At 36.7% G+C, this 13,124-nt stretch overlaps 2 protein-coding genes across 3 annotated transcripts in view; one reads left to right on the top strand and one right to left on the bottom strand.

The window, feature by feature from the left end:
* The window catches only part of LRRN3 (leucine rich repeat neuronal 3), a 31,977-nt gene extending 23,659 nt beyond the window's left edge, over positions 1-8,318 (bottom strand). Inside the window, exon 1 of the mRNA XM_064702638.1 lies at positions 7,811-8,318. The gene's annotated coding sequence lies outside the window, so the exon portion shown is untranslated. The remainder of the gene's footprint in view (positions 1-7,810) is intronic.
* IMMP2L (inner mitochondrial membrane peptidase subunit 2) overlaps positions 1-13,124 on the top strand; it is a 410,018-nt gene that overhangs the window by 190,569 nt on the left and 206,325 nt on the right. The gene's annotated exons all lie outside the window — the stretch shown is intronic.

The following is a 13,124-nucleotide window of genomic DNA, read 5'->3' as shown; positions in this document are numbered from 1 at the left end:
TTCAGAATTTTCAGCTCCATACAACTAGCTCAGAGACAGATTGAACAGTGCCCTTCACCTCTAGTAACATCTAAATTGCTCTCATGTGATGCAGTCACACCAAGACATCTGAGCAGGCTCTGATGACAGGGATGCTGTGCATCGTTACCCAAGGCAGGGATGGCAGAGTTTAAGAAAGCCTTTCTACTGAGAGGGTCATCTTGGCAGAGTCAAGTGGAAGGGACCTCAGGAGCTCCTTAGTCCATCCTCCCACTCAAAGCAAAGTCTGCTCTTATGCCAGACAAACTCATGGAAGGTAAAAATCAAACTGGAGTTTCTTACTTCTTGCAAATCTTGTTCTTTGACCATTCCATTGCAAACAGGTCATTCAATATTGTATAGGATTCAATATTGTACTTTGACATGCCAAAAAAAATGTATTTCAAAGCAATGCTAATGCAAATTTAATTTTTATGGAACTAAACATTTTCCTCAGCCCTGAGCATTGATTACTCTTTATTGAAAAAATAAATATCTACATTGTAATTAATGATGGAGTAGATGGCTTTAACAAATTTTTTTCAGACTTTCTGAAAGTTTGGCCAACCTCTATGTGAGAGATTAAATAGTAGTAAAGTGTATTTATGCCACAACTTTTAATGTGCTTATAGTAACATTAAATCCATTTACTACAATTAGAGTAGTTGTAAATGGGTAGTCTACAATCTCAACATAACCATTATAGTTGGTTATAGTTTTGCAGACATATTTGTGTCAGGCACAGATATTGTGTTTATTTAAACTTTTTATAATTTTTTCTTAATTTTTAATGGTTTCTATACTTGTTGCTAGGATTGACATAATGGCATCCCAACATAAGATGCTTTTTGAAGAACTGATATATAAACCCAATTTAAAACAAAGTAAAGATTACAAACACTAAATCCACATTCACTTAAGATAAATAGAGATTTTTTTGCTCCTTTTTGTGAATTTTTAGTAAACCTCAGAAGCTGTCAGAGCAGTAATGAGAATAACATTTGAAAATCAGCAAGTTTATGGATTTTCCAACTCTTAAAAGAGCAAAGGGTATTTCAGTATGGAGCAGAAGGCCAGGACCTCCAATATGCAAATTCCAGATATGTGACTCTATATACTTTAATTGAACTGAAATGACCAAAGATCCTACATGTACTTAACAATTTTGACAACTTATAGATGATTTAAGATTTTAGCATTTAAATCTTTGAAATTGTACATCATTTTAGTTATCTATTCTAGTTACAGCTTACTGTTAAATGATACCTGCTGAAGGCAATATTTAAATGCCTAATGAAGGCACTTGCATCTGCATTGCCTTGAGTAGCCTCATTAAAATGACTCTATGCACTAATATCCAAGGTGATTGCTTCCTATCAGAGGGAGCGTGGGGTTGGTGTAATGCCAAACATGCATAATATTCTTGGGAGGAAGAAAGAAATACAGAAATATTTCTGGGCAGTTCCTCAGATTGGCGCTTCTTTCTGCCCAGGAAAGAGCTCAGCAGTTTGGCTGCTGCTGTTGGAGGACAGGGTACTTTTCCTTATTTTCTGGAGCTTAGAGTTTGGAGTCTAACCCTGGAATAGTATGCTGAATATCCTTTTTGCCTCTTATTTTACAATAAAAAAAAAGTGTGAAAGTGTGTTTGTCTGACAAAATATTGATGACTGGATAATCTATATCAAAGCAACATTCAGAAGAATATGTTATGTGAATTATACGTGCTGGGTGAAATTGCTAGTCAGACAAACATTTCTAGCTTAACAGATCATTATATTTGCAATTACCTCATTTTGTCTTCTCTCACCTCATAAGGATATCTCTATAAACTGGTATAATCATTGTTAATCATTCAACTTGTCGCGAGGGCTGTTGAGTTTTAGCCCTGTATTGGGCTTGCCAGCAAGTAACTGGCCAAAATCAAAAAGTAAAATTACTGCATTGTGAGAGTGTAATGAAATAGTGGCTCTACAGTCTCAGCTGTCATTTCAGAAAGTTAATATGGTGCATCTTGTGTAAAAAAGAAGTATATGTTCAAAATGTTGTAATGCACACAGTATCTATTATCTGATAATCTTATAGTCTTATATTTAGGGGAATAACCTAAGTAACTTTGTTTTGTTATAAAATGATATGAAATAGGAGTTGTGCAGATAACGTCCCTCAAGCTACAGTGGTAATGAAGCACCACTTGGCTGTAATTATAGTTTTCATATTGAAAGGCTTCTTTTTTATTTGTTTAGAGTTTGACAAGAGAAAATAATGTACTTTATAAATTGATTGAATTGTTTCAGAACATCCTTTTGCAGTGCAGAGGGAGAAGAATTTTTACAGCACTGCTTGATTTCTGTATGGAGCACACAAAAGAGAGCAGTTTAGTATTATGTAGTGGGTTTGGAGCTGTCGTTGCACAGAACAGAGATTTTTCTGGAAGACTCAGCTCCCATGTGAGCCTTGCCCAGTGTGGTCTCTCGTGTCTCTCAGCTCCTTCCATGGCATGGAACATGGAGCCAGCTGGGGTAGGGAGCTCAGCAGACAATTCTGCACTCTGGTGGAAACGCTGCACTGCACTGCACTGGGGTGAATTAGCTCACTGCTAAGTGTCATCTGCAAAAACTGCTGATGCTTGACATGACCTCTAGAGAAAGCTGCTTTCCAGAGGGGAGAGGCAGTTCAGTGACTTGAGAGGACTTGGCAACAGCAATGAGCTTGGGGTGAAGAAACAAATGTGTCTCTCTAGTCTTTCTATTTATAGCTACTGTGACACTAGCTAAAATCTTTGAGAAAAGTTTCTGTCTTCACATAAAAATTATTCCTGTCAAGATGGAAAATTTTATTAGGCCTTTAGGCACTGAATAAATCACATAAATATGATATAAATAACGACACATATATATCTGTTTTCAGCAGAGATATGCTACTATTGTAAAGTAGGAGACATTTGTATGGATCCTTCTTCAAGGAATGAGTCCCATAATTGTACTTATTTAAATACCTCCCAAATCTGGCATATTTTGCTCATTCTATTTCAAGTAAGAATGACTTCTTGTTTTAGCACCATGGTAAAAAACTAACCAACCCAGTTTCCTTTAACCTCTCAACACCACACTAGAAGAGGGCTAGTAATGTTCTGACCATCATGTTGCCCTTTTAGAGACAATTTGAGAGTCATCTTTTCTTATCCAGGATGATGGTATAATAGCATAGGACTATGGCAATTTTAAAAAAAGTCTCAACGCACAACTTTGCTCTTCATTGTGTGTTCTATTACAGCCCAGGTGTTTTTTTTTATTTTTCTATTCCATAATTTATTAGATAGGTAATTTCTTAAGCTGTCTGATCCCTAGACATATAATTGTATAAAAAGTTTTTTTTCCTGTTTTTTTCATACTAGTAGCTGGATGCCCAGGGATTTTTGGTGCAGCTGAACTTATGACTTGTACCTTTTTTATGCAAAATGTTATAGAGAATTTAAAGTATTTCCTCGCAGACTGGTTGCTATTTGCATAACAAGAAATGTCTATTAAAAGACTCTTGGGGTAATATTAATAATCAGCAGACATTTTGAAAAAAATATTCCCTGTAGCATTTTATTTTGCTCTGCAGTGTTTACCTCTAAGTACAGATGCTTATTCAGGAAAGAGAAAAGCTAAATGATTTCCTTTGTGCCAGTATGGTCAAAAAGCATATCCCAGTTTGACTGAGACTTTGGGAGCTGGGAGCACAAAAGAGGCAAAATTCTTTTCTACTCTAATACAGAGGTCTGTAGAGTTAAAGTACCATTAAATTTGGGGCAGGTATTTTAATGATTTCCAGAAACACAACAACTGAATAGAAATAATGTGAATACAGAGATCTTCTTATTTCCTTTCAATTAGACCACTGCTGCTTGTGGCCAAGCTAAAGAGAATTGAGATAAATCTTTTGTGAAAAAGAAGTATTTCAAAATGAAGGATAATGGTTTCGAGGATATGCTGAATAAATTTGTGTTTATAAAATGAAACTTCCCCTGTGTTTTAATGTCTGCATTTGTTTTTGCTTTGAAGAAAAGTAAGCAGTTTGGTAAATGCTAGGGTTGAGAGCATGTCTGTAGCATTGATGTTCCATGCATAAAGAATATGAAATCCTGTAGGCAGAGAATTGGATCAAGGAAAATTGTGAATGTAGTTTGTATTTGGCACTCATGAAAATACTCTTTTTCACATGGTGCCATATTGAGCTACTCCATGAAGAACCCAATGCAAAATAATCTTATTGACATCCATACTGGATCTTTCTCTGGTGCAGATGAGTATAGCTCCAAGTGCTGTGCTAATAAACATTTTTCAGTTCAGTTCAGTTGAGGATATGACTTTATTGAGGAAAAATTGATGAAATAATTTATAGATTTTTTGTGTAACACTGAAGGTCATACTGTTGATTTAAATAAGTTCTTTATGAACTACACCATTTCACAATAACAGCTTTTAATAGTTTGTGGACTGGTCAGTTGAATAAGTAGAAGGCACAGTAATTCCTTTTTACAGTTACATTACAGTTTTAATGAGAAGCATTGATTTTTCTCTTAATACTAATATGTTTAATGACCTTTCTAATGACATCTGTCACTACTGTTTCTTCTCAAATTCTACTGGCATTTTCTTTCACTCAAGCAAAGGATTTTAATTACTTGTTGTGTTGTTAGAATGAGAATTAGTATTCTTTTAAAGTAGAATGAAGGCTTGTAGAAGTCATATTCTGTTAAAAAATAATTAGAAACTATCTGATTTTTTTGATCTTCAGAAAAATTTTAGGAACTCTCCATTCCTTTGTCTTCAGAAAATAGTTCCTTGAGTGCTACATGTGAAATTGGTTTTTCATTGTCAGTTTTTGCTTCTTGATATGAAGCTGAGTTTGTGGAATTTGACATGGAAAAGTATGTTAAGGTAGTTTCTGACAATGTCTCCCTCAAGAGTTTTGTTTTCCTTCAGCTTTTAATGGTACTATCTGAAGAAAGAACATATGAATTAACTAAAACAGTAATGTACCATGAAACACTAAAACTATCTATATATAGTTCAAAAAGGTGTACTTTTTCCCTCTGTGGTGACTTTTCTTTCAACTGAAGACAGAGCTGGTCTTGAAAAAGTCTTTTTGTTTTCTACTGCTTATCTTCTTCTATTGTTTTAATACTCTAAAACTTGGCTATTGAATACCAGTCTAACTTTAATTAGAGTGATTGTCAGCAAGCAGCAAAGCTTTTGGCTAGCTTTTAACTATTAATACAATAAAGGTTATAGGTGAGAGTCAAAGAAAGTGGCTCCAACACTCCTAAATGGTTTGCACTCTCTTGCAAATACTTAGTTTTGTTTTCTAGTGACAAAGGACAAGTGATTACAAGTGAAAAGCAGGATGTGAATATTTTCATAAGCTGCTCAGTCTTGATCATTTAACAAAAATTATGCATTATATTTTTGGATCTGCATTCTAGCTAGCAATGTTGCTTGATTGATCTGGTCTAATTCAGGTGCAAAAATGAAGTACTCACCCACTTCAGGGTACTCTAGGCAGGCATGCTCTGATGTCATGCTCAGAGCTGCCACCCTAAAAGACGAGACTTTGGGGTTACCATAACAACATCAGCCAGTCGTTGGCTGACACTACAACGTTATTGCAGGAGCTTGGAGGGAGTATTAACCGAAATACAGTCACCACACATTTTGCCTGCTTTGCTGGTTAAGAATGTCTGAGCTGTGTAGAGAAGCTTCATCTACAGCATGTTTTCTGTACATGTATGATTGAAATGGCCACATTTTTCTGAAGCTCTTTGGCATATCTGTATTATATTTTGAAGTAGCACATTAGAGTATATGTGGCAAAACCCAACATGCATTTCTGTAAAGTTACTCATATTTACTTATTTTCTACATTAAAAATGAATGAGGATAAACATTCAGAATAGCTGAGAAGATAGTGAGGCATGTAGAAAAAGTTTCCTGAGTAGTCCTTTGCAGACAGGATGAAGAGATCAGAATCAGGTTTTCTCTATTTATTTTATAGCACATTTTGTAAAAATCCAAACGGGGAGCTGGAAATGCTTGTTGTGCACATGCAGTGTGAATGAAAACAGGATATTTAATTAATTAGACCAGAGATTGTGTTTCATGTCATAAAATAAGTCAGCTTGCTTTAAACAGGTTTCACAGACCACCTAAAATAGAGGAAGCAAGCTTGCCAATAGCTGGAGCTAATGCTTCAGTACCTTTCATTTTGTACTCTGAAAAGAAAACCTCTTCTTAAGCTCATTCATTTTCCAGAGGGAATGTCGAACGCCGTGGCATATCGTCAGAGCTGCTTTATTGTCACCATTTACAAAGGTCACCTGAATTAATTGACTTCTTACCATACATATTGTTAAGCTACCCATTTCCTGACATTTTTGGAAAGGTGACAGTCTTAAAGCCAGTGGCTATCTGTTGATGGTTCTTTCACAGTTTGTTTCTCAAAACACAGTAATTCTAAAATTACAAACAAATAATTACATTGGTGCAAAGGAATAGAATGTTTATGATGTTCTCCAGAGTTCACAGGAGTGAGGGGGCTGAAGGGAGAAAAAGGGGTAGGAGAAATAATCAAAATACTGAGATGTTTTTAATACAGATGTAGTACTCTAAAAAGCAAACAAAAGCATACAGGAAGATGCAGATGGCATTTTTTTCACTTTGAAGCATACATTAGAGGGCTAACCTGTCTTTTTCATGGTTTAAAGTAAAATCTATCTCTGTCTTTCACTGATGCATGAATCACAGATCCATGCTGATGCACTTTACCAAATGTGTTTTCATCTAAAGGATACTGAGGTACTCTGATACTGCATGGAAGAAATGACAGACACATGCATAAGCACAAGCACATTAGGCAACTGTAGTGCTAGCCTGGAATTTTAAGTTGATTAGATTGGTTAAATAGAAAATCACTGATATTTTTCTAGCTCCCTGCATTTGCTGCCTTCTCCTTCCCCCTGTGTTGGGTTCTCTTTCTCATCAGCAGTGCTGGGCAAAAACTCCAGCTAGGCATGTGAAAACAAAGACACGGAAAGCAAAGGCAAACAGTTCTGAGCCTTGCTATACTAGAACAGGCAAAGCTTTTATAGTGATGGATTTAAACACTCTCTTTCCATGTAAATAGAGACACCCTGCTGAGATCCTGTTAATTACCAAAGAAGATTAGAACTCCTCTGCTTAATGTGATCCTTTTTACCTAACGTCAGTTCCAGCTGCATCGGTAATCAGACATTCACAGTGTCCCTTCTGACTGGAAAGGGGATGTTTTTAAGCGAAGTCATTTGCCACAATCCTTAAGATGTAGCTTGGCAGAAATTCAATAACTGTTTGTGATATGCTCATTCAGCCTCATTGCTCAGTGGTTTTTAGGTCTTGACATAAACAGCATTTCCCTTAATCCTAGCACTGGAGAGAGGAAAGGAGTCTGTCCTGTATTTTCTTTTATTGGTTTCAAAGCACAGAGCAAGTGTTTAATTTAATATTGCCTCTGAAACATCAGTGGAAACATTCTTCTTTTATATTTTTTTATCCTTTGATGTTCTTTCAAGCTAACAAATGCACAGATCTAATGCTATTGCAAGCATGTTTAGATTATCTCTTGCATAAAAAGCATATTGCGTTTGCATTTCTGTTCAGGAAATAATACATGAAAATACACTAAAAAAATAACTTTACAAAAAGAGGGAAGGGTAAAGAGTCTAGAAGTTAGATAAAAGTCAGGATAAAATTGAAAATAAAGAGGAACTTACCCTATAATAAGAGTAGTTTCAGAGCTGGAGGAGTTCTTGCATGTCAGTAATTTTGAATCCTTAGTTCAGGTAGCGACATACTTGTATTGAAGCCAGAGTCTGTATAGGCGAGCACACACGTACGTGTGGGTGTGAGTCGGTGTGCATGCGTGTGTCTAACAGTCTATAATACAGAGATGTATCTATTGATATCCTGCAACATGAGAGACTCTCGGTGCTGCCAGCTGAGATCCCTTGCGTTTGCCAGGCGCTGTTGCTGCCTGGCTGTCTGAGGCTCGCAATCCAGCGGAGAGAGGAAGGCGGGGGAGAGAGCAGCTCGCTAGCTGCTCCTATTTCTCCTTGTTTCCATGGCGGTTAGCGGCGCTGGGCTGTCACTGCACGGCGCTGCTGTCGGGCGGTCATTGCCAGCGGGGCCGCGGCTCCGCGGGCAGAGCGGGCGCCCGGTGCGCGCAGTGCGCGGCGCGCCCGCGGGAGGGGGCCCGGGCCGGGACAGCGCTGCTGCTCGGGCACGGAGCCCGCGCGGCCGGGAGCGCGCCCAGAGCTCCGCCGAGCCCCGGGAGCGGCGGGGCGTGCTGTCCGTCCGGGCACAACGCGCTGGGAGGGCCGCGGTTGCTACCCCCACCCCCTCTTTTATTTAATCCTTTTTCCCTTTAAGGGATGTTATCTGTACTCAGAACAACTTATTAGGGATCACTGAAGTTCTGCAAAGGCTGCTGTAGTTCAGAGGATACTGTGTGATGAAACCATTCAGGAAAATGTGCTGTGCCTTGCCCCCAGTTTTGGTGCCTTTTTTTTAATATTTTTTTTGAGCTCAAGATAGGAAAAGATTTTACATATTCTTCCTCTTCCAAATCTTGTCAAATATTACATTTTACTATCTGTGCTTATCATTAGAAGGTAAGAGCAATAATACATCTTCCTGAGAAATAAAATTTCTAAATTAACTCTGAAAGGGGTTGGTTAAATAAGAAGTCAGTTTTTCTCAATCTCTGTTTGAGTCTGTCTTGTGGCCATCCAATTATATAAACAATAGGATGCCCAGATTTTTCCTTCCCTTTCTTTCTTCTTTCTCCCTTTATGCTATCCTCTTTGGTGAATGATTTATTTTTCCCCTGTTTATTCTCTTTCTATGGCCAAAGGGCATACAAACTATGAAGGTTTTTTAAAATTGTAGAATAATTTCTGATTAGATTATCATCACCCTTTCTGCTAAATACATAGAACAATAAATGAGATAGATGATGTTAGGAAAAGGTTTTTTATCATATATACTGTTTATATGGAAGAAATTACTTTATAATATAATATGATTAATAATGAAGCACAAAGAATTGGTTAGCAACAGGTCAAAAAGAAGAAAATGTTGGATCTCTTGCGTGAATTCAGTCCCACAGCCCTGAGCAAGTCAGGCCACCCTCTAGTGGACTGAAGTGAGATGTAGTTCTCATTTCACACTCATCTGCTTTGAAGAAAGGCTCACAATCTTGTCTAATAACAGTATGAATATTTTCTGAAGATTAGAAAGAATGGTGTGAATTAGTGTACTTTTTGCTATAGCAATAGCACCAGAATTTTACAATAAAATGGTTGCTATTTTATGAATACTGAGTCTCATCTCAATTCACTTTGGATCAGATCTTGGACTGCATTATTTTTGTTTTTATTTAGTAAGAAAATAATTTTAATCTTCATACAATCACTTATTATGAAAACTGAATTAAATGAATGCCACCATTCTGAATAAATTTCAGGTTGTTACAATTCGTTAGGGCAAATTTTACAAATCTACTCCTGTTAGACTCACTTACACTGTGGCTATATTAAAGCAGTCTTTTCCTTCTGCCTCAAATTTTTGAATGCTGCACTTAAGCTAGCTACAGTGAACAAAGATTTAAATTTTTTCAAAGATGTGTGCTGTTCATTTTTCACTCATCCAACTGAGTGGGACTGTTTTATGGATGAAACAATAGCATTTATTTGACTGATTAGCTGCAAATAGGTGAGATACTCTAGGCTAGGGAAAGGCCAAATGGTCTTTTTATTTTCTCTCATTCTTTGTTATGGATATTCAAATTTTTTCTAATGTGAGCTAAAGAGTTATAACGAAAAAGTTGGGGCAAACCCATCTTTGGTTACTTTTCAGGTCTTCTTGCCTGAGGTTGGGACAGGGAAAATTAAGATCAGAAAGATGTCACATCATTTTTCTGTTGCCTCAGGGCTCACTGGTGAAACCTTGTTTTTCCTTTGCCCCCACGAGGTGGCTCTTGGAGCCTCTGATCGATGTGATGTTCACCACCATGAGCTGCAAATTCAACCCATTTTAAACTTCCAAGTCAGCCTTTAAGCTTTCCCTGCTACACAGCCTAATGTCCTGTGTTGGATGGGATAGTGCTCAGGATGTTTTAAGTAAGTACAACCCAAAGCCAGAAGAGTAAGACCTCTTGCCATGGTAGCTCCCACAAAAAAAATGGCAATCCTTCCTGATCTCAGCCCTCTCCTACCTTGCCCCCACAAAAGATATTAACCTGTGCTAGAGGGGTGGGGTTTTGGGGGCAGTAAGAGACAAGAATATTTCAAAAAGTTTGGGCAAAGTTGAAAATGATCCTTTAAAGATGATTAAAAACTGCTAGATTCCATATCTCATCCAGTGGAGAAACAGATGATCTGGAGAAAGGTAAAAAGCTAGGGACTGTCTATGTGAAATCATTCTGGGTTTTGCCCCTAGCCTCTTCATGAACTCGCTGTCATTCATTCAAAATTTGGCTTTCTAATTAACATGAGAATCATGCAAAAACATATTCAGTGATTTGACATGTGAAATTAAGATTAGAGAAGTGCTTCATTTTGGTTGATTGGTATGGACTGTGTAATTAGAGGGCTAGATAATTAAATCAACTAAAGTATACTTGCATAAAGAAAGTGAGTTCTTATGATAGACTATATATGCAATTAAAGTACTTCCTTGATAGGCATACATTTACATATTAGTTAAAATGTTATTAAATCATACTAAAATTCTGTTTTGTAAAAAAGTGAAGTAATTGAATTTTATTATTTAGGTAATGCTAAAGAATATTTTTTAAAACTATCTGCAGGAGAAAAGTATCTTTTATAACCAAAACAATTATGATTATTAAAGTTCATTAAGTTATTTTTCTGCTAATTTCACTGTGATGCTTGATGGTTTTAAAATAGCAATGTAATCAATTTTATGAAAATCATATATATAGCTTAATAGGTAACAGGATAGGAAAAAATTCTCTCAGACTGATAGAGAGACAATGAAATTAATGCAGACTAACTCCAGCAATTTATTTAGCATGCATTTTATCTGATTACTAAGTTCACGTTAAATAAACTAAGTAATTATTTGTTTTTAATGGGCAATAAACACAATCCATAAATTCCTTTGTTATTTAAATACAATGATTTTGTGTCTGCATTTTTTTTCAAAATTGGAAAATTATTTCAAAACTTTTCCCCCTTTTTCATTATGTAGAAAGGCAGAGCATCCTTGGGCTTCCATATTCTTTTTTTCTGGTTCAGGATTACCCATGACCATTTCTAGTGTTTTCAGTCTGTGAGAACACAGCTCTGTTTAGAATGCAGCAAGTGTAGTTAAAAACTGTAATAAATACTGTGCAGTTACAGTAAAAATACCACAACTATTTGATTTAAAATCTAAGATGACACACTTTATATCAGAAATTGGAAATAATTTTTCAAGCATGTATTCATACAGATTATGGCCATGTGTAAAAGAGACAACATATTTGGAACAGCTTTATCCCTTATGACTACATGTGCTCCTATCCTGGTTTCTGAGGCATCATGACTACAAGGAAGAGGCTCAGTTGTGGCTTTTCTCACTTTCTTCTTGTAGCCCATTGAATAAAAAAGAGGTGAGCTGGTGGGGTTTTGTTTGACAGATTAATTCTCACCAGTTCTGCAAAGCACGCCTTTTTATATCTTCCATGTGGGTTGTGGAGTATTTTTTTCTGAGTGAAGGTCAGTTTCAAAGAAATCTGTGTTGTGGCATCATCTGTTAATTTATTAATTTACTTACAATTTATAGCTGGTTGTCATTGTATGATTTGCCTGGAAGACCACCCCTTCATGTAACCCTGTTCTGCCAGCATTTTCAGTGCAATGTTATCAATCTGACATTGTCATGTGCATTTGACAACCTTGCATTGTCATGGCAAGACTATTGATGTTTTCCTAAAAGGATTATGCTGCCATAAAGACTAATTTTTATTAATATGTATCTTTCCAAAATCGAATCTTTTTTTTTTCAGTGATAAATAGAAGAAACATTTCTGGCTCTTGTTCTTTGTCTTTTTGGAGATGAAAGGCTTGCTGCCAACAATGAATTCAAATTTCTAGAGTTTCACTTCGTAATGAAAAATGCTGTATCAGATTACTTAACCTGCTATGAAATTTCTTTTATCAGATCTGAGAGTTAGTGTTGATACAATAGAGCAAAAGTGGATGGAAACAAATCTGTAAAGAATTTCACACAAGGAAAAATTCACTTAGGCACAAAGCCCCAGTTACTTCTTTAAATGCTCTGTAGGTAGTAGGTGCAATATGACTTGGCAAAATCTGGAACTCCATAGTAAAGAGCCTTATACTACAGGCAAATTCAGTCATGTGCGATGGGGTTGAATGAAAGCAGGGGTAAGGAGCTGATCTTGGTGATCTAGGAGATATTTCCTGTTCCAGAAAACTTGCCTATTTATGTAGTAACTATTTTCTATGAAACAAAAACTATGAGATCCCAGGAAAAAGCTATAGTCTCTTTCCTCATTATATATCCCAGAGCCATAGTCAGCCTTATGCAGGAGTGGCTTGAGGTCTGAAAAATCTTAACAAGTTTTATCCCTACTGGGTCCAGCACAGGGGCATATCTGAGTTCTAATTTTCATCCTTGACCCTATTCTAATAGGCGAGAATCCCTGGCATACCAGTGTCTGCAGAAGGCTGGAAGTGAGTCACACATAGCAACCACAACCTTGCTGCGTCACATGGGATTCTTAATGAAGACGCAGTAGTAAAAAGCAGCTAGAGAATCTTTATATGCAGCTGGATAAGGCTGATGAAATATCTTTAAAGCAATTTTCAAGCTCAGTATATATGTTTAAAAATTGATTTCATCTCACAAAGTTTATGTCTTGTGGTGACATCTCAGGTTTTGTAGCCTTTGTTAATTGGATATAACTTACTGAGATCTCTGTGGTGGATCTTTAGAACTGAGATACCTTTGTAGATTTCTGAAGGATCTGCTTGTTTGTGATCCTTGTTTGTGGGAGCC

The sequence above is a fragment of the Zonotrichia leucophrys genome, chromosome 1A (genome assembly GCF_028769735.1).
Source record: "Zonotrichia leucophrys gambelii isolate GWCS_2022_RI chromosome 1A, RI_Zleu_2.0, whole genome shotgun sequence".
Taxonomy (NCBI): Eukaryota; Metazoa; Chordata; class Aves; order Passeriformes; family Passerellidae; genus Zonotrichia; species Zonotrichia leucophrys.
The sequence above is the reverse complement of the archived record's forward strand: the minus strand, read 5'-3'. Positions and strand labels throughout refer to the sequence as shown.